At 41.6% G+C, this 25,450-nt stretch overlaps 1 protein-coding gene across 1 annotated transcript in view; it reads right to left on the bottom strand.

Annotated features, from left to right (window-relative positions):
* WBP11 (WW domain binding protein 11) overlaps positions 1-25,450 on the bottom strand; it is a gene marked incomplete in the record, with an annotated part of 1,089,603 nt that overhangs the window by 94,752 nt on the left and 969,401 nt on the right.

The raw sequence follows: 25,450 nt of genomic DNA, 5'->3' as shown, positions 1-25,450 counted from the left end.
GGACATCCCTTTTTCTTTTACAAGATGGCACCTGATAAAAAAGGTCAACAGCTTTTACCAGACCTTTAGCCAGACTTAATATACGACTCCTGTGCTGTGAAACTGGTTTAGAAGATGATACATTTTTAGTTTTCTGTTTCTTTCTGACAAGAAAGATGGGGCAAATAGGACTATTAATGACGGCAGGAATAACTTCTGAAGGGATGTGCACATCATTCTGCCTAAGCAGGGACACCTTCCCTGCCTCTTCTCCCAAGACTGACCAGAATGGCTCTCCCCTGCCCACTGAGGGGAGCCCAACAGCTGCAGAGGACATGGCTGTATGGACAACACCAGTGAGATCTGGGTAAAAAGATGAGTGATCTGAGGAACCAGTTTTGGCCACAGCACAGTCATCCATCTCCGGCTGGGGCAAATTGTTTGCTTGCTGTCATGGCAAAGGCTGTTTAATTGACTTTTACTTTTTGTGGTTGGAAGGGCTTGATTGAGGGATTGGCAGTTTGTTCAACGGTCAAGCCAGAAATGGTGCTTCTTTCCTGCGGAACTAAGCAACACAAACTGGTAAAATTTAATACAGTTAAAGGTACCTTTTCCAGTAAAAAGTAGTCTAATATACTTTATCAACCCCAAGAATGAACTCAGTTTCTCCACAGAAAAAAAAGTTTTAGAATATTTAAACTTTTAAACTCTCAGAATCAAAAGTGCTCTCCTGTTTAAAATATATTTTCCTAACCAAGAAATTAAGTTTAAACAACAAAATTCAAAAACAAAATATGGAAAGTTTTCCCCAAATGGAAATTAGCTGCCACGCAATACAACAGCATAAGCCAACTGCTGACCCTTGAAAGCCTGCAGAGAAGGGCTCTCTTTAGTGGAAGGAAAGCTCTGAACAGCTTGGTGTCCAAATCTGCTTTTTAGTTAGCTCAGCTTGAGGTAACGGGTTGGGTGCACAGAATGTGTCCTGAAGTTTTGGAAGTTATCCGTCTGTTACATCCTATGCAGGATATAACCCATAGCTTAGGCTACTGCAGTAGTGATCAATATGATAAAAGAATGTATGTTCATACCATAACATTCCATATGTGCTGTCCATCTCATCCTGTACTCTCACCTGTGGGTCAGATCCGTCTCAGCCAATATTCCAGCACAAGGTCCTCAGCAAACCTTGTGGGCTCCATTCTTTACCCACAATGCCTTCCCCTGGTTACCTCAGATCTTGTTTGCCCCCACCAGTACAAAAAGAAGGGTTACATGGTAACAATTATGTAGATGCATAGAAATAGGTATATACCTGCTCCCATGAAATTAGAAATAGACTGAAACAGAATATTCTCTGAAGTTTTACAGTCCTGCTGTAATCCTAGTTTGGTAAGTAGTCTCCCAGGAGTTTAGACAGGGGGAGGAGGGAGGGTTGTGAGAATAAAGGATGAGATGGACAACACACATGGAACGTTATGGTAAGAACATAACTTCTTTATGTGATGTTGTCAATCTCACCTTTATTCTCACTTGTGGGACCACGTCCCAAGCAACTGAACTCTTGGGTGGCTCAAGGGAGAATATTCCACAGAAAGTACAGCTGTGTACACTTACCATAAATGTAGATGTTTGAGTGTATTCACTGTTGCAATCATCACATTTGGGTTATCTGCTTGCAGTAGCCCTCAGTCGGCCTGATTATCAAAGTCTTGGGTCCTGCATCGGTTGCTGTCTCATCTTCTGTGACGTCAGGTAGTCAGGGGTATAAAGCATGCAGCCGACACCATTACATCAGTTTTTCTTGCCTCAGATGCAGGTGCCCCCCTAATGGGAATACATATATATACAAGGATATACCTCCGAAAAAAAGCAAATACACCAAGTTTACACAACTGTACTATGTTAGTTGTGTTTCACTGTTGCAGTCATCACTTTTGGGTAGATTCCCAAAGCTAGGGATGGGAGGAGGAATTTAGATAGCATTAGGACCAGCTATTAAGCCCTGCAAGACTACAGTGGCAAAACCAGCTCTGGATTTAGAAAAAACAGGCATGTGGTAATGCTTGGTGAAAGTAAGTACAGAACTCCAGGTAGCAGCTTCTAGGATGTCCCTGGTAGGGACACTTCTGAGAAAGGCTGTAGAGATAGACGCAGCCCTGGTGGAATGTGATCTTATCCCCTGTGGGGCAGGTTTTCCATGGTGCTTATAGCAGAAATGAATGCAATGGGCTATCCACTTAGAAATGGTTTAATTTGAGATGGCCTTCCCCATTGCCCCTGCAGCAAAGCCACCTAGCAGCTGTTCAGATTTTCTGAGAGGCTTAGTCCTGTCTAAATAAAATCTAAGTTATCTGTGCACATCCAAAGAGTGCAGTATTCTTTCTCCTTTGTTCTGTGGATTAGGGAAAAAAGTAGGCAAATGAATGGACTGATTAAGGGCCACACAATACACTACCTTGGGCATAAAGGAAGGATTCGTCCTGAGGGACACCCTGTCTGCATGGAAGATGATGAAGGGCTCCACTGCCATGAGGGCCTGTAATTCAGACACTCTTCTTGCTGAAGTGATGGCTAGAAGGAAGGCTGTTTTCCAAGAAAGGAATTTCAACTCTGCAGTTGCAGCTGGCTCAAAAGGAGGTAGAGTGAGCTTTTCCAATACAAAATTAAGGTCCCAGGCTGGAGTAGGGGCTCTACTGGGTGGTCTTAAATTGTTGGCCCCTCTGAGGAATTGCTTTAGCAGGGGATGAGAGAAGAGGGGCGGTTCAGTATTATAATGTGCTGAAATGGCAGAGGCATGAATTTTAATTGATGAGAAGGAAAGGCCCTTGTGGAGCATCTCTGTTAAGTACTGAAGAATATGCGGTAAGCTGGGCACCATTGTGCCCATCCCCTGAGTCTGGCTCCAGAAACAGTATCTTTTTCACTTTTCAGCATAGGATTTTCTAGTACTAGGCCCTCCTTGCCTCCAGAATGACATCTAGCACCTGCTTACTGAGGGATGCTATTGGAGAGCTCAAGGAATCAGCCAGGCTGCAAGGCTCAGGGTTTGAAGCGGAGGGTGCAGAATCTGGCCCTCCTGCTGGGACAGCAGGGAAGGGGTCTGAGGCAGGTGCCATGGTTCCAGCAGTGACATACTGCGCAAAAGGGGGTACCAGTGCTGGTGTGGCCAGTCTGGTGCAATCAGTATTGCCCTTGATTTGTCCTGTTTGATCTTTAGCAGAACTTTCGAGAGGAGAGGCAGAGGGGGAAAGGCATAAACTGAGAGGCTTTTCCCAGGTGAAGGAGAGGGCATCCACTTTCTAAGCTTGACTGTGGGAAGTCCTTGTGCAGAATTTGTCCAATTGGTAGTTCTGAGGGGAGGCAAACAGGTCTATCTCTGGATTCCCCCATTTGTTTCTCAAAAGGTTGAATATCTTTGGTTCCAGTTTCCACTCGTGTGGGTCCATAAGATTTTTGCTTAGGTCGTCTGCCAGTGAATTTAGCTTGCCTGGCAGGAATTGAGCTTGTAGGTGTACTTGGTAGCTCAAGGCTTTGTTCCACAGAGCCATGGCTAGTCTGCAGTGAGGGTACAAGTGGGGTCCTCCCTGCTTGTTTATGTACCACATAACAGTGGTGTTGTCTGCCTTTAACCATAACTGTCCTTGAAGAATGTGGTCCTTGAAGGCTGTCAGGGAATTCTGTACAGCTAACATTTCTTTTTGATTGATATGCAGGTGCATCTGACTCGGGTTCCATTTGCCCTGAATGCACTGCCCTGCCAACTGATCCCCCCATGCATGGTCTGATGCGTCTGTTGTTAGGGTTTGGGCGGCAGAGGGTAGAGTGAATGGGAGCCCTTTGTTGTGGTAGCAGGCCTCTGCCCACCAAAGGAACTCTGTCTTTATACAAGGAATCTATAACACACCAAACACTTTATTATAAAGCTTTCGGGTCTACACCCTTCATCAGTATAAAATAATCACATTCATCAAACATTTAAAAAGGAGATACAATTAGATCACATGCTTCAGCCAACCTATCACACTAAACAGTAATCAAATCTTAAAAGAAAACAACAAATTAAACTTCATAAAATACATTTCATAAATATATTCAATTTGCCATAAACAATTATGCATAAAATCATATATTAAAATGTACATAAACCTATGCATAGATATATAAATCTATACATACATATACGCATATACATAATTGTGTGCACTTATATAGACATACACAGACTTGTACACAAACCTATACAGAATGTACATTTAGAACTAAATTGCACTCAAATAGCAACATACTTATATAAAAATATATATATAAAAAAAAATATGTAAACAAGTATATATACAAAAAATTTTCAAACTCAAACTTATAATTTCTCTCTTCGCTTTTTCATTAATACAGGCTTTAAACTAACAGCATTATTTAAACCAGGATTTGCATCAGCCTGAAGCCTAATGATCCACTCAAACTCTTTTAGCTCTAATAAATTATTCATATCACCTCTCCTTATGCCTATTTCCACTGTACTTACTACCCTAAATTTAAACCTATGCTCTTCACCCTTATCCATAATATGTTTACTTAACGCATTTGTTAATATTTTCCTTCTTATATCGGATTTATGTTCTACAATCCTCTCTCTTAACTTTCTAGTGGTTTTACCCACATAGAATGATGTACATGTAGCCAAATACACTACTTGTGCCACATTGCAAGTTGTTAGAGTTTCTAAAGCAAAAACTTCTCCACTTGTAGGGTGCACAAATATACCATCACCTTCATATAAATCACTACAACAGGAACAATTGTAACATTTCCTTGTTCCTATTGCCTTCCTTACACATTTACTTTTTACTTTAAAATCTTTATAACAAAGTTTTTGCTTCAATGTTTCCGAATTCCTATATGCATAACTTGGCTTATCCCCCACTAAGGATCTTACCTCAGGCATAGCTAATAAAATAGGCCAATTTTTCTCTATTATATTACACACATTTTTTGTGTTTAAATTGTATGTAGTAAGATATCTCACTATGTTATCATCCCTACGTGTACACTCTTCAATGTCTCTCCAATCCCCTAGTCAATATTGGTTTGTACTTATTTTCCCTTTCTTTTATTACTTCTTCATAAGCTGTATCTATAATCTGTCTTGAATAACCACTTCTCTCAAACTCGAGACATAATTCTAGCCTGCTCTCTAAAGCTACTTTCAATAGTATTCAGTTTACTCATTCTTATTAATTGTGCCTTCACTATTCCTTAAAAATATGTGGGGCATGCATGCTACCCCTGTTTATATATCTTGAAGCATCTACTTCTTTCCTATATACTATGGACTCTAACCTATCGCCATTCTTAATTAAATGTACATCTAAATAATTTATACTATGGTCTGATGCCTCCATTTTAAACTTTAAAAATTTAGTAGACATGTTCAAATATTGCACATAATTATCTAATTCCTTAAGGGAACCTGCCCATATCATAAAACAATCATCCACAAATCTCTTATAAAACAATACTTTTTCATTTAATTGATTCACCTTACTTAATATCACACTTTTCTCCCACTCATATAATACTAAATTAGCATACGTGTTAGCAATGGGAGTACCCATTGCTACACCAGTAAGCTGCAAGTACGACTCCTCATCAAAAATAAAAACATTATGTGTCAGTACTGCTTCAAGGAGGGTACAGATATTCTCAATTTCCCTTCCATACATTTTTACTTCATTATTTAAAAAATCACGAATAGCACTGAGTCCATAGGTATTGGGTAGAACGGTAAATAGTGAAGTAATGTCCAAAGATACCATAACATACCCTTTTGGCGCACAGTTCAATTGCCAATTATACAAATTACTTAAAAAGTCTTTAGTATCCTTCAATACAGTAGAACATCTTTCCAAATATTTTCCTAATACAATCTGTAGATATTTAGAAGTGGGTTCGGTTACCCATCCACCACCTGAGACTATAGGTCTCAGTGGTGGATTAATAAAACTTTTATGTATTTTAGGAATACCATAAATCTGGGGAATTCTTGGACATGGCACACTTAGATAATTAAACAATTCTATACTTAAATCATTACTAAGTTGTACTTCATAAATTACCATATTGACCTCAGTTATTAGTCTTTGTACTTCAGCAACAGAAACTTTCTTAAAAGTACCTACTTCATTCAGCATTTCTTTAAAATTTGCAAAATATACATCCTTCTCCATTACAACAACTGCTCCCCCTTTATCGGCTTGTTTTATAACTATGCTGTCACAAGCTTGCAGCTCTTTTATCGCTATATGTTCAAGATATGTTGTATTATATAACCTCTTCTTGCTATTCCTCCTACAATACAAACGCAACTCATGCTCAAAAATATTAGAATAAGCAGTTAAAATAGGACATAGTACAGGTGAAAAAACACTTAATTTCCTACACATAGGTGCAGATGCAACATTACCCTTAAAAATAAGTTTAAGACTAACTTGTCGTAAATACAATTTTAAATCTGTTAACGCTTGGACCACATCATCCGCTGTTTGGGGATGAACTTTAGTCCTTTGCTTAAAATTGATATTTGTGCCTCAGCACGAATTTAGAAAGGTTTACAGTACCTCTTTCCATTCTTATAACCGCCTGGTCATTTTGTTGTGAACCATCGGGCTGCTGTTCTTCCTCTTTCTGATCATACTCGGCTGCTGCTGCTGCTGTATTTGAAAGTTCTTTTGTGATGGCTGCGTTATAACAGTCTCCGGCTGCTTTAAATGAAACGGGAAAAGATGTAATCTCCCTTTGAATATTCTTTTTACCGCTATCTCTAGTACCATCCGTACCATTAAGCGCCATTTTCTCCTTCACTTTAGCGCGTACAACGTCATCCTTCTTAGCGTCAGTTGCAGTTTCAGAGGAAGCCGGCAGCATACTTTCACCTTCTTTATTAATTAAAGGTATACGCTCATTATTTGCTGTAAAAAGTACAGCAGCAGTACTTTTTTTTTAGAGGTAACGTTCTGATCAATTACTGGAGCTGTCAATTTCTCTTGCTGCTCAAAAGTGTCTAGTTGGTCTAAAGGGCTAGCCTTTTTATTACTTATAGTCTATGTTTTATTCCTATGAGGCAATGGGTAGTTCTCGTTCTTTGACCACGAAAAAATATGGTTATGTTTAAAATCATTAACATCACTTTGCAGTTTATTCTTTTTCCTCTGCTGGAGTTTTACATCCAGAGCATAAAGACAAGACAAAGAGTTCTGATACAGTTCAGATAGCTCATTATAGCAGGGCATGCCAATAATATTGTTCTCCAAAATCTCTATCTCTTCTAGAAGTTTACTTTCAATGGGTTCAAAGAACGTATTCATCAATCTCATGTAGTCTGCACTCAACTTTAAATTTAGTTGTTGCCATTGCATTAAAAGTTCATTATATGCATTAGCATAAGAAGGCATTTTTAATATTCTTAGCCCTCTAGGTACAACACCCAGCTCCAGATATGCCTGAAAACTCAGTTTCAGCCACTGAAGCTGTTTATAAGTCTGCACTTTCTTCTTAAGAGTCATTAAATGTTCTTTAAACTCCTCCACCTTTTGGTCTACAGTTACCTGTGTAGGAGTTAAGTCAAACATCATTTTCAATAGTGGATTTTCCTGTAGCTGCAACAATTTCTTCACAGAGCTATTCGATTCTCTTACTGCATTCTCCATAATTATAATGACCACCACAGGCTGGCTGAAGCTCTCCTTGTTGAAATGGTGCTAGCAGCATACACCAAACAAAATCTCCAAACAAAGTTGACACTGGTATTACTGCTCAAAATGTCCAACAACAACACTATAACACACCAAACACTTTATTATAAAGCTTTCGGGTCTACACCCTTCATCAGTATAAAATATTTTTTATATATATATATATTTTATATAAGTATGTTGCTATTTGAGTGCAATTTAGTTCTAAATATACATTCAGTATAGGTTTGTGTATAAGTCTGTGTGTGTATATATAAGTGCACACAATTATGTATATGCGTATATGTATGTATAGATTTATATATCTATGCATAGGTTTATGTACATTTTAATATATGATTTTATGCATAATTGTTTATGGTAAATTGAATATATTTATGAAATGTATTTTATGAAGTTTATTTAATTTGTTTTCTTTAAGATTAGTGTGATAGGTTGGCTGAAGCATGTGATCTAATTGTATCTCCTTTTTAAATGTTGGATGAATGTGATTATTTTATACTGATGAAGGGTGTAGACCTGAAAGCTTTATAATAAAGTGTTTGGTGTGTTATAGAGTTGTTGTTGGACATTTTTGAGCAGTAATACCAGTGTCAACTTTGTTTATACAAGGAATGATAGGAATCATTGATTCCAGGTCCTGGGAATGTTGACACCATAGGCTTTTTAGATACCATTATAGTTTCCTCATATGCAGTCTTGCATATGGAATTAGTAGTATGCAAGAGGTCATGAACCCCAGGGCTTGCAGGATTTTCCTTGCATACATCTGGGTCTTTGTGGCCAGTAGTTGGAAGTAGGCTGTCAAATAAACTTGTTTCTCTGGCGTGAGGTAAGCCATCTGGGAAGTTGTGTTCAAGCTTGCTCCCAGGAATACAATTTGTTGAAAGGGTACTAGATGAGATTTCTTTTCGTTTATGGTGTACCCCAGTGAGGTTAGAAATTTCTTTACAAATGCCAGATGTTTTAGTAGCATGTCCGGGCTTTCTGCCTGAATTAGGCAATCATCCAGGTATGGGTATATTTGAATAGTTCTTTGCCTGCAAAATGCAATGACTGGAGCTAGGCACTTTGGGAATACCCTGGTCGCAGTAGATAAGGCAAAGGGAAGTGCAGAGAACTGATAGTGCATGGAGCCTGCTCTGAAGCGTAGGTATTTCCTGCAAGATTCCATTATTGGAATGTGCAGGTAAGCTTCCTTTAAGTCTAAGGTTGCCAACCAGGCATCTTTGCCTAGCATAGGAAGCAGCTGTTGAAGTGTTAGCATTTTGAATTTTAGGATTACCAAAAAGGTGTTTAGAATAGAGAGGGGTCCACGATAGGACGCCAGGAGCTGTCTTTTCTGGGTACTAGGAAAAATCTTGAGTAAAAACCTTGTCCCCTTTCTGACACTTAGAAGACAGAGAACCTGCTGTTGAGCCTCTGCCCAGTGATTTGGGGGAAGGTCTGGCCAACCGTTTGGGGTTGGTAAAGTGTGGAAGTGGAATCTGTATCCTTGGAAAACTACATTTAAAACCCATTTGTCCTATGTAATGAGTTCCCAGTTTTTTGCATGCCGGGCGATCTTTCCCCCTAAGGAAGCAGGCAGTTGAGCAGGGCTTGGAAGGTTTAAGGTCAAGTCATTGCGACATTTTTCCATAGGGGGGTGTCTTACTACTTCCAGCTTTGGAAGTGGGAGCCCCCTACTGCTTAGGCCTGTGAGTACCTTGAGACTGTAGCCTAGGTGGTCTGCTATTCCTGGGTTTGGACTGAGAAGGCCTGGAAGAGATAGGAAAGGACCAATTCTTAAAAGGCCAATGCCTACTAAATCTGGGAGGCTGTACTTGCAGGAAATCTTTAACAGTTTGCATAGATTTAGCTTTTTCCTCCATCTTTTTAAGGACTACTTCTGCTTTGTTGCCAAACAGGCGGTCTTGGTTTAAGGGAGCATCCAGTAATTTAGCTTTAACATGATCTGGCAAATTTTGCTCCTTAAGCCAAGCATGCCTTCTAAGAACAGACCCAGTGACAGCAGCCCTGCAAGATGCTTCTAAAGAGTCAAAACCACATTGCAAAGTAAGTTTACCAACTTGTTCAGCAAAATGCATTAAATCCTGTAATTCTTTATTTTCAGCACAGTCAGGAATCAACATCATTTTCTGTTTAAGTAGTCCCATAATATGCTGCGAATACTTTAACATATGAAACTGGCAGTTTAATGCCCTAATGGCCAAAGTAGCAGAAGTGTATACCTTCTTACCCAATCTGTTCAAGGCCCTGGAATCTCTATCAGAGGGGTAGAGTTTTTGGCAGTAGTAGCCTTAATGCCTTTAGGTCCTTGGGAAATGGTCTCTGGGTCCACAGTAGGATTCTTGAAGAGGAACTTGTGAGAGTCACGTACTCTGTAATACCTGTCAGGTTTCCTGGGAGCTGGAAGTAAAGTGTCTGGGGCCAGGCTAGATTCCAAGAAGGCATCATCTGCAATGTCCAGGACAGGAGGGATAGCTAAAGGCCTGTGTTGAGGGAGGAGTAAGAACTCCCTAAGCCTCTTTTTGGAATCAGAGTAATCCTGGCTTTCCCAGCGGAAATGCTCCCTAAGAGTGTGCAGGGTTTGACCAAAAGAAAAATCTTCTGGAGGGGAAGCAGAGGGAATGGAGTCCTCTGCATCAGAATCCTCATAGGTAGATAAGGGCATATCCTGGTAATCAGAAGAAACAGAAATTTCAGAATCCTGATCAGAAGGAAAATAAGTTCTAGGTCTCGTAGAGGGTGAAGGCTGGCTTCCCCTAATTAAAAGTAATAAGGTCTTCAGCCATTATCATTTGTTTTTTAGGCATATGGGCCTGACCATGCGGTTTGGACGTCGGTTTTCTAGGCGTGGGTCGAGTTTTAGGCTTTGAAGAAGAAGATGGCGTCGGTTTGAAATGCAAGTCAGTAGGCCTGAATACACCTTCAGAATCCGGTGCCTGCACTGCGGCTCCGGACGCATCCAAGGTAGAGGCATCCGCAGGTTCCATGGTCGAAGAAGCATCTCACGGTATACCGGACTCCGAATGGGTCTCAGTAAAGGCCTGCGAATCTGAAGTAGCGGGTATCAGGGGCTGCGAAAGCGCCTCACTGCGTACTGGCGAACTGGCGACTAGCTTACTGGAAGCGTTGTTGGTAGCTTTGGACCTATGTGGTCTGTCTCTGTCTTTATCTTTATGTTTTTTCGGAATGTTAGTAGTCAGATGGCTTACTGAAGCCATTTCTGGATAGTTAAACAGAGTACCAAAATAATATGCTGCAAAAATAAACTGACGATGAATAGTTCGAGGGTTGAATAAGGCACAACACCGACAGTGAGGGACGTCGTGGTCTGACCCTAAGCAAGGAATGCAGTACGAATGAAAGTCTTTATGAGTTATTTGCTTTCTGCAGGTAATACAATTGTTAACTTTTACTGTCATCGGTTTAGAGCAAGAAAAAGGATCCCCAACAGGGTACTTAGCTTTTTTGAAGCACCGGATGGCAAGAAAGACTGATGTAATGGCACTGGCTGCATGTTTTATACCCCTGATGACCTGACGTCATGGAAGAAGAGAGAGCATCCGACGCAGGGGTCCAAGACTTTGATATTCAGGCCGGCTGGGGGCTACCTGCAGGTAGATAACCCAAATGTAATGACTGCATCAGTGCAACACAAAGAACATTAGACATTTCTAAAATGCCCCCTAATTTAAACAGACATATAGAACAGGGGGAAGTGGGTAAAGAAGTTGAATTAAATGTTAAAATTAAGTTAAGAGAGTAAGCTATGTAGAAAAATAATAATTAAAGTTATACTTAGCCAGAGCTATAACTAATGAAACTTCTTCATTGTGTGGCAAACAAGATCTGAGGTAACCAGGGGAAGGTATTATGGGTAAAGAATGGAGCCTACGAGCTTTACTGAGGACTTCGAGCTGGAATATTGGCCGAGATGAATCCGACACATCGGATCCGACCCACAAGTGAGAATAAAGGCGAGATCGACATCATATATGAAGTTATATACTCACCACAATGTTCCATCTGTGTTGTCCATTTTCATTTATCCTTGACATAAGGGTTCAGTTACGAGCACTGGAACAGACTCGGCCGTTACTACAGCTTGCAAAAGCCCAAAACTTTCAAGCCTAACCCTTACCCACAATGCTCCTCTCTCTCCCTGTTACCTCAAATTGAGTTTGCAGAAAGATAGGCAGAGTGAAAAATCCCAAAAGCTTTCATACGAGTCCATATTTGGAATCCTATAATAACAACAGAAGTGACATATGTCCATTTTCTGTTCCACCAAAAAATTTAAAGGCAGGGGGAAGGAGAGGGGGGAGTTGAGGATAAATGAAAAAGACCACCACATATGGAAGGTTATGGTGAGTACATAACTTCTTTACCTGATGATTCCAATTTTAATTTTATCCTCAACATATGGGACAAAGTCCTCAGCTACCTTAGACCTTGGGTGGACTTACGGAAGGATATTACTGAGCACCATAGAACCAAATGACACTCTTCCTCTGGAGACCAAATCCAATTTGTAATGAGTAATAAAGATATGAGGAGAAGCCCAAGTTGCTGCTGCACAAAAATATCATCCATAGAAGCTCTAGACTGAAAAACTACTGAAGTAGCCACAACACTTGTAGAATGTGCCTTTAAAGGCCTAGGCAGATTAATTTTCTTATTATTAGAGATAAAAAAAAAATGCAATCTTTGAGCCATCTGGCTAGTGTCACTTTGCGCACTGGTTGGCCAAGTCTTGTAGGTTAAAATGACATAGTTGGTCAGATTGTCTTACATTCTCAGTTATGTGTAAACAGAAGCATAGTTGTCTGAGTATGTAAGCAGTATTCACCTTTACTAGCAACATTGGGAACAAATACTGGTAAATTAATAGTCTGATTGATACTGGTCTCTGACACTACCTTAGGCAAAAAGGAAGGACTGGTTCTTAGTGAAACTCTTATCTTTGTGGAACATCAGATAAGGAGGTCTACATGATAAATATTTCTGAAATCCTTCTGGTAGACATTATTGCCTCTAAGAATATAGTTTTCCAGGATAAAAACTTTAGATCACATTCAGCTGATGGTTCAAAAGGAGGTTGAACAATGGTTTATAACACTAAATTCAGATCCCAAGGTGGACTAAGATCTTTGTAAGTAAGGGGGTTTTAACAAGAAAGTTCCTTTTAAGAATGCTATTCAAAGCTTATGAGAAGCCAGGGAGGAGTTTTTAAAATCATTATGGAAATTAGAAATAGCTGCTAGTTGAACTTTAAAATGGTAGAATGGGAAGCACCTGCCTTGAAAGGTGTAGCTAAAAATTCTAGGATTTTATCAATGGGTGCTGAAAATGGATCAATATTGTTGTCACGAGCCCGAAACCTCCTCCACTTACTAGCATAGAGTTTACAGGTAGCAGGCTTATGAGAGGCTAAGAGAATATGATGTACCAGGATGGAACTGGAGAAACCAAGCCGCCAGCTTGAGGTTCATAATGTTCGGATGGAGTAACCCCTCTGGATGGGACAAGAGGTCAGGATCTGGGTCCAGAATCCAAGATTGTTCATAAATGTGTACCAGGCTAATGGCCCTGGATCCTTTACAAGCCTAGTCCATAGAAGTGCCCGGGCATTATGCCGCCAGTCGTTGAATCAGATAACGCTAAAGAAAAGGGAACCATATCCATAAAAGCCAGTAAGGTGCAATGAGGATTACTTTGCTCTTCACCCCGATTGCTTTCTGTAGGAATTTCGAATTAGAGGAATTAGGGAAAGGCATACAGCAGTCCAGAGGGACAAATGTGGAGAAGAGCATCTCTCGGTGACTCTCCCGGAGGGGAGAATCAGGGCGAAGCAGTTGCTGCACTTGCTGCTATGGGGAAAGGCCAACAGGTCGCAGCAAGGCTGGCCCTATTGATGGAAAATCGTTTCCGTCATTTTTCGACTGCTAGACCACTTGTGAGGCAGACAATACACCTACTTAGCCTGCTATCGTGTTGGAACTCCCTGGAACATATATTGCCATCAGAAAGTGGGTGGATGAGATCGCCCACTGCCACACTCAGAGGTTCTCGACAAAGAGGGTAAAATTTGGTTTCTCCCTGTTAACTGATGTACCAAACTACTGACATATTGTTTGTTTGAATCGCAATTGTTCCTGAAGGAACAGCAGTCTGAAAGGCTTGCAGTGCTAAAAGCACTGCTCTTAGCTCCAAGTACATTGATATACAAAAGTTGGCCTCTGTGGGGGACCCAATTGCCTTGGACAGTCTTGCCCAGATAATGCTCCCCAACCCCATCTGGGAGGTGTCCATGGTCACTATGGCTTGGTATTATGATGGGACAAAGGGACAGCCTAGAAGAATGTCTTCAGAATGCTTCCACCAAACTAAATCTTTTCTGTAAAGATTGATCAAAATCAGGTTCGACATTGGTTGGTGTAACACTGACCACTGACATGCTAGCAACCACTGTAGTATCCTCCTGTGGTATCTTACTAAGGGAACTAGAGTTACAGCTGCAGCCATGGAGCCCAGTGCCTGAAGGACTAGGCGAGCAATTACTTTTTTGTTGCTGATTAGCTTCTTTACCAGAACTCTGATTTTCTGAAGTCACACAGGAGGAAGAGAAGCTATGGAAGTTTGAGTATTTAGAAGGGCTCCTATGAACTCTAAATTAAGAGTTGGAGTCAATTTAGATTTTTTTCAAAATTAACAGATAATCCCAGGTAAGAGCAAAAGTGAAGTAGATGGTCTCTTGGTTCTATCAACTGATGCCTGGTTGGAGCAGTAATGAGCCAATTGTCTAGATGCAGAAACACTCGGAATCCCTGCAGTCTCAAGTGAGCTGCTACTACTGCCATACACTTGGTGAACACCCCGGGGACTGTGGTGAAACCAAAGGGCAGAAATCTGAATTGAAAGTGACTGGCTCCCAGCCAGAAGCGGAGGAATCTTCTCATTTGTCCATCTTTACATGGTAATATGCATCCTGAAGATCTATCGAGCACATCCAATCATCTTTTTCCAAAAACAGAAGAATGGACTGTACTGTGACAATCTAGAACATGGTTTGGTGAACTGATTTGTTCAGTACACATAGATCCAAAATTGGTCTCCAGTTCTTTGTCTTTTTTGGCACTAAAAAGAATCTTGAGTAAATTCCAGACTCTCTCTGGTCTGGTGGGACTTCTTGGATGCCACTTTTTTTTCCCATCAGTTTCTGGATTTCCAGAACTGCTTTGTTACCTCTGCCTAGGTGGAACATTGGGTATTTTCTTGCATACAGGAAGAAGAGGAGAAAAGGGGATTATATAGCCTCTGGATATAACCCTCTGCACCCAAGCATCCAAGGTTATTTGTAGCTAGGCATTCTGGTGCTGGGATAAGTATCCCCCGAATGCCTCCAGAGGAAGACAATCGGACCTCCTTTCAGGAGCGCTGGTAGGATTTACCAGAGAAAAAAATCCCTGAAACCCTGATTTTGTGGGTCACATCTGCCACAGGGGTGGCATCTTCCATTGAAGGTCCTCCCTCTGCCCCTAGGGGAACTACCTCCACATGTGTCCTGAAAAGGCCCTTGGGACTTTTTGAACCACATTTTTCCACTGCTTCTCTGATTAACAGAGAATGGTCTTTGAGGAGTGGAAAAACGTACACCCAGAGCAGAAAGGGTCTTTCCTTCTTTGTCATACCTGGATAAAGTTTCCCAAACTTTTGGACCAAACATGGATGATCCATCAAAGAGTGCATTGACGAATGAAGACTTAAATGTCTCAGCAAAGTCACATAGGTGCATCCAGCTGTTTTTCCTAATGGCAATGCCTGAACCCGCTGCTCTGGTGGTCCCTTCAGCTGCATAAGCGATGCGTCTCATGGACAAACTGGACACAGACTCCAGGGTAGCCAACTGGGAAGCCACCTTTTCTTGGATGTCCTCTAAAAGGATTCCTGCGAGGGCATCTGATAACTTCTTGATCAGATCCCTGAAGTCTGGTGAAGTGTGCCAAGAAATTCACAGACCTTAAGGCAAAGGTCGATGAAGCATAGACCCGCTTACCAAACCTATCCAGAGCCAGAGACTCTCTGCTGGGTGGATGGATGAAGAGGAACTCTCTTTGGCCAGTTCCTTCTTTGTGGCTGCTGCCATGATCATGGCAACAGCAGCTAACCCTCTGGCCCAGAACTGTTTGTCTTCAGGGGCATGTTGTATAGTCTCCTGGGGATAGGCTCAATAGGTTCCACTAAATGTACTATTTTTCTCCTCTGCTGTATGTGTTTTTTTTCCCCTACATCTAGCATTTTGCCACTGTCGCCAACCATTTTAGTTCTGTCTAATCTTTTAGTTACTTTAATTAGTTTCCTCTACTGGCTGGATATCATGTATTTGATTATTTTTAAGCCCTAACTTCCTGTCGCTAATGCTTAGCCAGGTGTTACCAGACCATAGCCTGGTCCCTGTATTCATACCTTCAAGTAGTTTGTTATCGACCCTTGTTTTTTATGTTAGGAGTTTAAGGACTCCCTTGTAGACCTTTTCGGCGCATCGTTTTGCCACGTGCTGGTCTGTCTCCCCCTGTCCCTCCCTCATAGTGTTTCTCTCACATTGACCAGTTCCTGCTATTCCTTTAGCTACCACCATTTTTCTTTAATTTTAACCACAAATCCTATCTTTAATTACTGCTTTATCTGCCCAATCTGAGCTGCATGCTCATTTGTTTACTAGAATATATTTAAACATATACATATGCACAATATTACTGTTCTTCAATATAAAGGTCGTTTTAGATATAATACCCAATGCTCTGGTGCATTACCTTGACTTAATATCTGCTGTCTGTGCTTTGACTACCTGCTACCCTAAATGTATTACTGTTACTCATGGCAAACCATCTGTTGTTTTAAATGAGGAATAACTGAATCTTTGTGACTTCGTCCATCTCCTGCAATGTTTTAACCTATTCTATTAGCTGTATATTTTGTCTCACTGCCTTTGTGTCCTCACTGCCCCCTCCACACTAATTTCACACCTCTACCCCCTACCACCACTCATATCTATACTCACCCTATCCTACCTTACACTCACTTCTACTGTCCCACTACTCAGTTACTCTTCTAATCCCTATTCCCACTGCCCCTTGCAACTCACTTGTCTTATTTTTATGTTTTTCAGGTTTACCTAATTGCTACCTGTGTTTCCCTGACTCTACTTCAAGCCCAAACTCACTGGAAAACCACCTGCTGCCAAACATCTGCTGTTTGTTCCTTCCTTAGTGGAATTTACCTAAGTACGTACTGCTCACCTGAAGATTATATTTGCTGCCTATAATCTCTGGCCTACCCCTGTGTTGGCTGCCGTACACCCGCTGACTGCTCACCTCTCATCTACCGCTTCCTCCAACTCTTACCTTAACATCCCTCAGTCTTCCTACCCCCCTCTCCACCCTACTCCTCTCCACTGTTAATCCTCACCTCCTTTCTGAACTATTCATTTCTCCATACCCATTTCTCTTCTTATCTGCCTGCTCACTCTCCACTGTAACTCATACCTCCTTTCTGAACTACTCTTTTACTCTTTACCCACTCCTCCTTTAACCTGCTTGTTCTCCTAGCTACCACAGTAAGATATTCTAATAACCCCCTATACCTGTCCTACCCTGCTCTTCCTTACATCTCTAGACTTATGCCTTACTTCCTACCTCCTGCTGTCCTAATCTCAGGCCAGCGGACACAAACATCCTTCAGAGAGGCCTCATAGAAACGAATAATTGGTGCCAGAGCCATGGCCTTAAGCTGAACGCCAAAACATGTATAGTCATACCCTTTGGGAAAAACAAGGTACCCACAAATTACCACATAGGTGGTAATCCATTAAGTACGGAAGAGGTAATCAGGGACCTAGGGACCCAGGCTGACAGTAACCTCTCATTTGACACTCACATTGCCAAAGTGGTTAGGAAGACCTTCAATATTGCCCACCTTATCATGAAGGGTTTCACATCTAGATCAAGAGAGGTCATTGTGCCCCTGTACTCTTCTCTTATCAGGCCAATGATTGAGTACAATGCCCCATTTGGGATGTATCTTACCCGACACCTGCAGCAGTTGGAAAGACTCCAAAAGTTCCTCACTAAGAGGATAAAGGGTCTTAAACATATGTCATATGCTGCCCGACTGAAAAAACTCCAACTCTATTCAGTCGCATACCGCCTACTCAGAGGTGATCTGTGCCTGACGTACAAGGCCATGTCAAATCCGGAATTAATGGACATGCTCCACCTCAGAAAATCCAAATCCATCAGAGCCACGAGAGCAAGAGACTTAAACCTCAACACAGAAATAAATAGGACGTGCTGGAGGGACAGATTCATAACCCAGAGGCTCCCTACACTCTGGAACAGAATCCCAATCCATGTTAGGCAGAGCCCCTCACTAACTCTATTCAAGAGAAATCTTGACGAGTGGATGGGAGATCGTAGGTTTACCCCGGGGGTCATCTCTGTCTCACTACTAGACAGAGGCACAGTAAACTAAACTCTAAATGGGCGTAGTATTCTCATCCTAAGGGGTGGTGAAAGTCACACACACTCTGACTAGGATTATAAATGCCCTAGGGCAGATAGCCTAGTACGAACCTATGAACTCTCTCTGCTTCTGCTAGAACCTTACACACTTTTCCTCTCCCTTTCTTTCTCTTTTCACTGATTGTGTTTTCTTCAGACTTTCCTTTTGTGTGTAGCCCCGCTACGCTTGGGCTCGCTTCGCTCCCCTACCCTATCTCCATTCCCACCAACCCCCTGTACAATTTCCTTTATACTTAACCAATCCTCCCCTTCCTGCCCAGCCATCCACTACAAATTCACTTCCTGTCTAGCACCACTCCCACAATCCAACACCCAATCAAACTTGGCATACTCACCTACTTTATATTATTTCTTACAATTACTCCCTTCCCTCCTTAACCAAACCTCTCATCATGCTGCATCTACTTATATCTGCAACATTACTCACTATACTCTCTATTACTACCTATCATTCTTACCTCTCAAATCCATTCTTTTGTTCCCCTACCTCGCACTCACACTACAACTTTCCAACCTCACTTTCTTTTTCCATCTCTCCACACCTATTTAACTCTACCATCATAACTCTGTACAAAAGAGACACACTTCAAATTCTCAAACCATCCAATAAGATTAAATACAGACCTCCCAAACACTATATACTGTTTACATCAGGCGCTTTTCTCTATAAACATTTACTCTCCTCTGGAGACATCCATCCCAACCCTGGCCCCTCTTCACATTGCACCTCCCTCTCCACCCCTTCCATCCACCTTAACTACCTCCTGCTCTCAACCCTCTTCCAACAACCAATCAGATATACAACCTCAGTCCCAATACCCAAAACCTTGCAAACACCTAACCTTTTATTCACTAAACATTCAAAGCCTAGCAAATAAAATTACTGATCTACACTCTTGGATAGCTTACAACACCCCTCACATTCTATCCCTATCAGAAACATGGCTCAAGCCTCATATCTCAAACAGTGAAATACTCCCCCCTGGTTACAACATCTACCGCTCTGATAGAACGTCAAAGAAAGGAGGTGGTGTAGCCATCCTCTACTTTAACAGCCTTAACCTTTCACCTTACCCCACACATATTCCTAGCTTCCATCCTGCTGAACTCCTCATTCTTAACCTCCATCTAAATCCTCACAAAAAACTTTCTGTAGCTTCCATCTATATTCCTCCTGGCAACAATATACCCATTCTCGAAAACATACTATCCTGGTTCTATCTCAACATACCTTATGAAACACTCATCCTTGGGGATGTCAATATAGACTGGTCTAAACTTTCTACTGACTCTCTCTCACTCAATATTCACCTTCATGGTTTCCACCAACTAATTTCTACCCCCACTCGTTTCCACAAAAACTCTATCTCCAGCTCCACTATAGACTGGATTCTTACTAACTCCCCTCAACATTACCACCAGCCCAAAACCCTACCAGACTCCCTCAGTGACCATCTCCCTACCTCTATCCTAAGATATGACCCTCACACTCCTAAACCCCACCTCTTTAGAGATTGTCGGAAACTATCCTCATTTAACTCTTCTCAATTTAACTCACTACTGCAAAACATTGACTGGTCCATCCTTAAACAACTTCCCCTGAATGATGCCGTTGACACTTTTAATAGCATCTTCCTAAATACCCTGGACTCCCTTGCTCCCTCTAGAATGATCAGAGTGAAATCTAATCATACCCCCTGGCTTTCAAAAGAAACTAAGACCATCATGAAACAAAGAGACTGTGCCTGGAAAGCCTGGATCAAAACTAAACAAACACCTCATCTTCTCAAATACAGACAACTACGTAATCTTGCCAAAAAACAGACAACTAAAGACAAAAAAATCATTTTATAGCTTAGGTCAGCATAAACATAGATCTAACCCCCGTAAATTCTGGTCTACACTAAATAGCATCCTTTACCCAGGCTCTCCCTCTAACCCTTGCCTTACCCAAACTCAACTCCGGAGGAAACAGCTACCCTACTAAATTCCCACTTCATCTCCTCCATCCAAAACCTCCTACCCTCTCAAACTAACTCCTACTCCTTACCTGATCCAACACCCAGCCCCAATAACACTTTTTTCTCCTTCCAGCCACTTCCCACTTCTTACATCAAATCTCTACTGTTCAAACTCAAACCCTGCTCTCTCTCTACTGATAAATTACCTCCCACCTTCCTCAAACTTGCAGCTGACTCTATTTCCTACCCTGTGACTATATTAATTAATAGATCCATGCTAGAATCTACTGTTCCTACTCTTTGGAAATCTTTCTACACCACCCCTCTCCATAAGGAAGGCAACTCTACTGATCCTACCAACTATCGACCTATTGCCATTCTATCCCCCCTAAGATCCTAGAAAAATGTATCCATACTCAGCTTCTAAACCACCTTCTCGATCACAACTTACTCACCCCTACTCAACATGGTTTCCGCCCCTATCATAGCACTACTACTGCTCTATTCTCCTTCACCCACACCATTGCAGAATCCCTGGACAATAATAAACCTACTTCCTGTCTCTTTCTAGACCTCTCCAAAGCTTTTGATACTGTATCCCATCCTTTACTTCTATCTAAACCTGCAAACTTTCACCTATCCTCCTCCACCCTCAGCTGGTTTGCTAGCTATCTATCTGGACGCCAACAATCTGTCAAATGGCTCTCCTCATATTCTCCTTTCCTGCCTATCTCTACTGGGGTTCCACAAGGTTCCATCTTAGGCCCCCTTTTATTCAATATCTTCACTAATGACCTCTTCACCTCTTGCAATAATTCATCTCTCATTCAATACGCTGATGACTCCACTATTATTTCTACAGCCAACATCTCTGACCTACACACTCTAACCCAAAAAGCTCTACTCTACACCAAACAATGGCTTTCAAAAAACGTACTAATCCTAAATCCCAAAAAAACAAACTCTTGCTCTTCTTCCCCGTTCTCTTGCTCAACATAGATCTTCCTTTGTCATTAAACCTTGTAAATAATACAGCCATCCATCCTGACACCCACACTAAACTCTTAGGGGTTATCATTGAAGAACTAAAATTCAATCAGCATATACAGCAATGCATAAAGAAAACCCATCAAAAACTTGGTCTCCTATATCGGAACAGAAAATACCTCACTCCTGAGGCTAGACTCACCCTTGGACAAGCACCTCTCCTCCCCTCTCTCCTCTATGTTGCCCCAGTTCTCACAAATATTCAAACTACTACCCTGAACAAATTTCAACAAACCTACCAGAAAAAAATAGCCAGATTAATTACTAACTGCCCAAACAACACACACCACTGTATTGCCTTAAAGTCTCTACAATGGCTGGAACTCCCACAATTACTTCATCTCTACCAATTTCACATGCTGCACTCTATGCTGTTTAAACCCTCCTGCTGTGCTTCCCTATCTCTCCTTGTTTCCATCTATACCCCTTCTCGATCTCTCCGCACCTCAAATCAGCAATTTCTTGATGTCTACCACCCTAACAAGTCTGTTGGTAAGCAACTCTACAAGCATTCTGTGGCCCAAGCTTGGAATAAACTTCCCCTTGATATAAGCTATATCTCTCATACTCCACTATTTAAAAAAGAACTGAAGACACATTTACTCAATTCCAGAACCTGTCCCTGCTATGACCCTACTTAGCTCTCCCCTACTCCCACACTTACATCTCTCTCATTACATCCTACTATCACTCTTGACTTTCCCCATCTGTTCAGCAACTAAGAATTTAATTTTTTCAAAGAAACAAAAATGTAGTTGTTTATTTCTATACATGTAGATGTTTATTTCTATTGCTTGCTGCTATTGTTTGTAATACTTGTTTTTTCTTGTTCTGTCATCATATATTGTATTTGCTGGAGCTTTTCTCCTTGGGTCTCCACTGAAAATGGGACAATAACCCAGTTGGACTAACCCGGTTAACAAATGTCAATAAATAAAGTATCAGGGGCCTTCCATGCCCGCTGAGAGATCAAATGAATAAGCCTGTCAGCTGTCGGAGTCACCCAAGAGGTAGATGGCTGAGTGCCAAAAGCCTGCAGGTTCACTGACTCCTTGGAAGAGGGATTCTGAGACTTCCCGTCACCAGTCTGTTTTAATATTTCCAGGATGTTTCCAAAGGGGATGTCAGGAGGTGACCTTGGGATCCTTCCCCTTCATCAAAGTCGGTGTCTTCGGTGATCGATTCCTCTGGGGAATCTAACTGCTTCCTCTTGCACTTTTTCTTCTGCGGAACCTTCTCAGTGGGATGATCTGGGAGGTATCAGAAGAAGAGGGAATCCTGCAGTTTTGGCATCTGCTGACCCAGAGGGGGTACTGGTTGAATATCTGGGCAGAAACAAGGCAAGGGAATCTGCTCCGAAGTGGAAGGGATTGACTAATTGTTGCAGTCAAGGCTCTCTCCATAACCTTGAAAGCTGGCCCTCCCGAAGAGGGAAGGAAGCCTGGAACCAGGAAAGACTGCCTCGGAACTGATGTCACTCTCCGCTCTGAGGAGACTCCTCTCGAGGTCAAAGCTCAAGTCGACCTGATTCATGCAGAGGATCTGAGGCACAGAGAAGGCTCTGACAAAACAGGAGTTAACTCTAGCCCCCTGGAGCAGACGGGACAGATGCGGCTCCAGGAGGTCTCTGGTTCTGATTGAACTGAAGAACTCACAGCAAGAATTTGATCCGAAGACACGGACATCTTCAGCTCCGATACAGTCAGCACCGGGAAACTTAGAACAGAGGGCTCTAAAGCTTCAGCTGAAGTTAGAAGAGAAAGTACCAGAAGGGTAAAGGAAACCTCAGATCCTAAACCCGTGGGGGCTGAGCCACAGTAGAACCTTGTCAATCCTCTCACCCAGAGTATCTTCTTTACTGGTCTCTCCACATCATCTTCATCTATCTAGGCTTTTAGTGAAATGGAGAGACAGAATGGATGGTGATTTTGGCTTTCCCAGGAAGGATGAAAGCAGCCTATCCGGAAAGAGGGTCAAATGAGGGAGAGTATGAAGTTCTAGGTAGTGTTAACATGGAACACTTCCCTGACAGCTTGCTCGGTGGAAGTGTTGGGCACCAAGGAAAAAGTCTGCACCAATAATTGCAATGCCAATGGGTGAGGAAGCTTCTCGGCAGAAACCTCTGGTGTCGAAGACTTTGATCTGGTAGGTTCAGTTCCAAAGAAGGTGATGGAACCGGTGTCTTGTGTACCACATCTGTCGGTTCTGAGAAAACTGCAGGAACCAAAGAGACTTTAGCTTTTTAGAAGATGGTGATGAGGGAGAAGTTGGCACAGACACTCCTTTTCTTACATTTCTCTAAGGATTCGGCAGAGGAAGACGAAGAAGAAGGAGATGACACATCAGTTTTACTTTTTCAGAACCAGATATGGCCTCACTAAAAGCAGATGGGATACGACCCTTCAAGATTAATTTATTTTTTCTTTCTACTAAGGCCCTGTGGCTAAAAGAATGGCATACTGAGCAGGTCTCTTGAAGATACAGTGGTCCCAAACAGTACACACATAGTAACTGTGTCAGAAAAAGGTATTTGTGCCCACATTTCTGGTATCTCTTAAAACCAAAAGGGGCTTTAGGTTTATCAGCCAAAAAAAATGCAAGCAGGTCACACACTCACCAAAGAAGAAAAATTACTATAAACCATTTTTTTTTTTGCAACTTTCCTGGCCATTTTCTCAGAGAGAAAAAATATCAACAATGATAGTCGGGAATATGTACATATTACAGAGGAAAGATACAAGTACGTACAGAAAAAGTTCAGGAGAGGTTTGACCAAGAATTTAAAGGATAGGTAAGGGAGCTGAAAGAGACTACTAAATAATCAAAATGTAAGAAACAAAACAAACTTTTACTTAGATTGCTTGAGAGTAATGGCAATCATGTGTCACAAAAAGCGGCAAATGAGATCTGAGGTAACAGGGACAGGAGCATTGTGGGTAGAGAGTTTTTGGCTTCTGTGAGTTGTAGTAACGGCTGTCGGTTCTGGTTGGAACCGAACCCATATGTCGAGGATAAAATGAAAATCGACATCATCAGATTTTGTTTTATAGTTTTCCCCCAATAAAGTGATTTCTGAACAACAGACTGTAGTAGAAAAGCCTAATGAAATTCAAATTCTGTTACACTATGAAAAAATGCACCTGGCAGTTTAACATAAAAAAAAAAAGTAATAATCCTGAAGGGGTCAGTCCTAGTAGGCATGTGTCTACCTTCAGGGAAGACTTGAGATGGTATCTGTAAAGACGGAGGAAATCTGGCTAGGACATCAAGGAAATTTCCCTACTCTTTTTTTATCTTCATTCTTTTTATCTCTTGTTGTCTGTCAACCCTGTAGTCACAAAGAATTAATTGATGTATCCAAACTTTTTTTTTCTTCTTATTTTAACCCTAACTCCTCCCCTTCTGTGTATGACAAGCATTCTTGCAAATCTGAAGGCCTGCAAGGACTTCCCGACTAGGAATGAATGTTTCCTCACATGCACCATAAAAGCTACTTTGTGAATGTGGAACTAAGTAAACATCCATTTCCATTTGACATACACTATGCACCTTTCTTTCGCTGGTTGGTACTGGCACCGCAGTGAGTTAGACCATGTATTCTTCTACAGAATGGGTGAGCTGGCACTGGCCACTTGCTTCCACACTCCTGCATCCAGCTCCTCCAGTGCCCAAGTTGCAAATCCATCTCAGGTTATTTGGATCAGATAGAATTCCGTCATTCTAAGCATACAGCTGAGTTAAAATACCCAATCTTCTGCTAACTACCACTGGATCTTTTACAGCCATCTAAGTGATCATCAGCACAGGGATAAAAAGCAAGTAAACACCCAATAAGAAAGCTGTACTGAAAGGAGAAATTAGATCCTGCACTTCATGGATAATAACAATGTAATATATCACAGTAGGCACACATTGTAAATGCATAATGTATTACATCTGAAGTTTTAGTAATCAGCCCTACAAATCCAAACAGATCAAATAATAAATCTGCAAGTTCATTTACTCATGTTTCTATTCTAGCATGTAAAAGTACAGTTGCAGGATACAGGAAAACATAGGAGGAAGTTTATCACAAGCTGGTGTTAGCAGCAGTGGCATATATGGTGGCAAAATGGCTACTTTAACTACA

Source organism: Protopterus annectens, chromosome 1.part0 (assembly GCF_019279795.1).
Source record: "Protopterus annectens isolate FY-2018-M chromosome 1.part0, PAN1.0, whole genome shotgun sequence".
NCBI classification, from domain to species: domain Eukaryota; kingdom Metazoa; phylum Chordata; order Ceratodontiformes; family Protopteridae; genus Protopterus; species Protopterus annectens.
The sequence above is the reverse complement of the archived record's forward strand: the minus strand, read 5'-3'. Positions and strand labels throughout refer to the sequence as shown.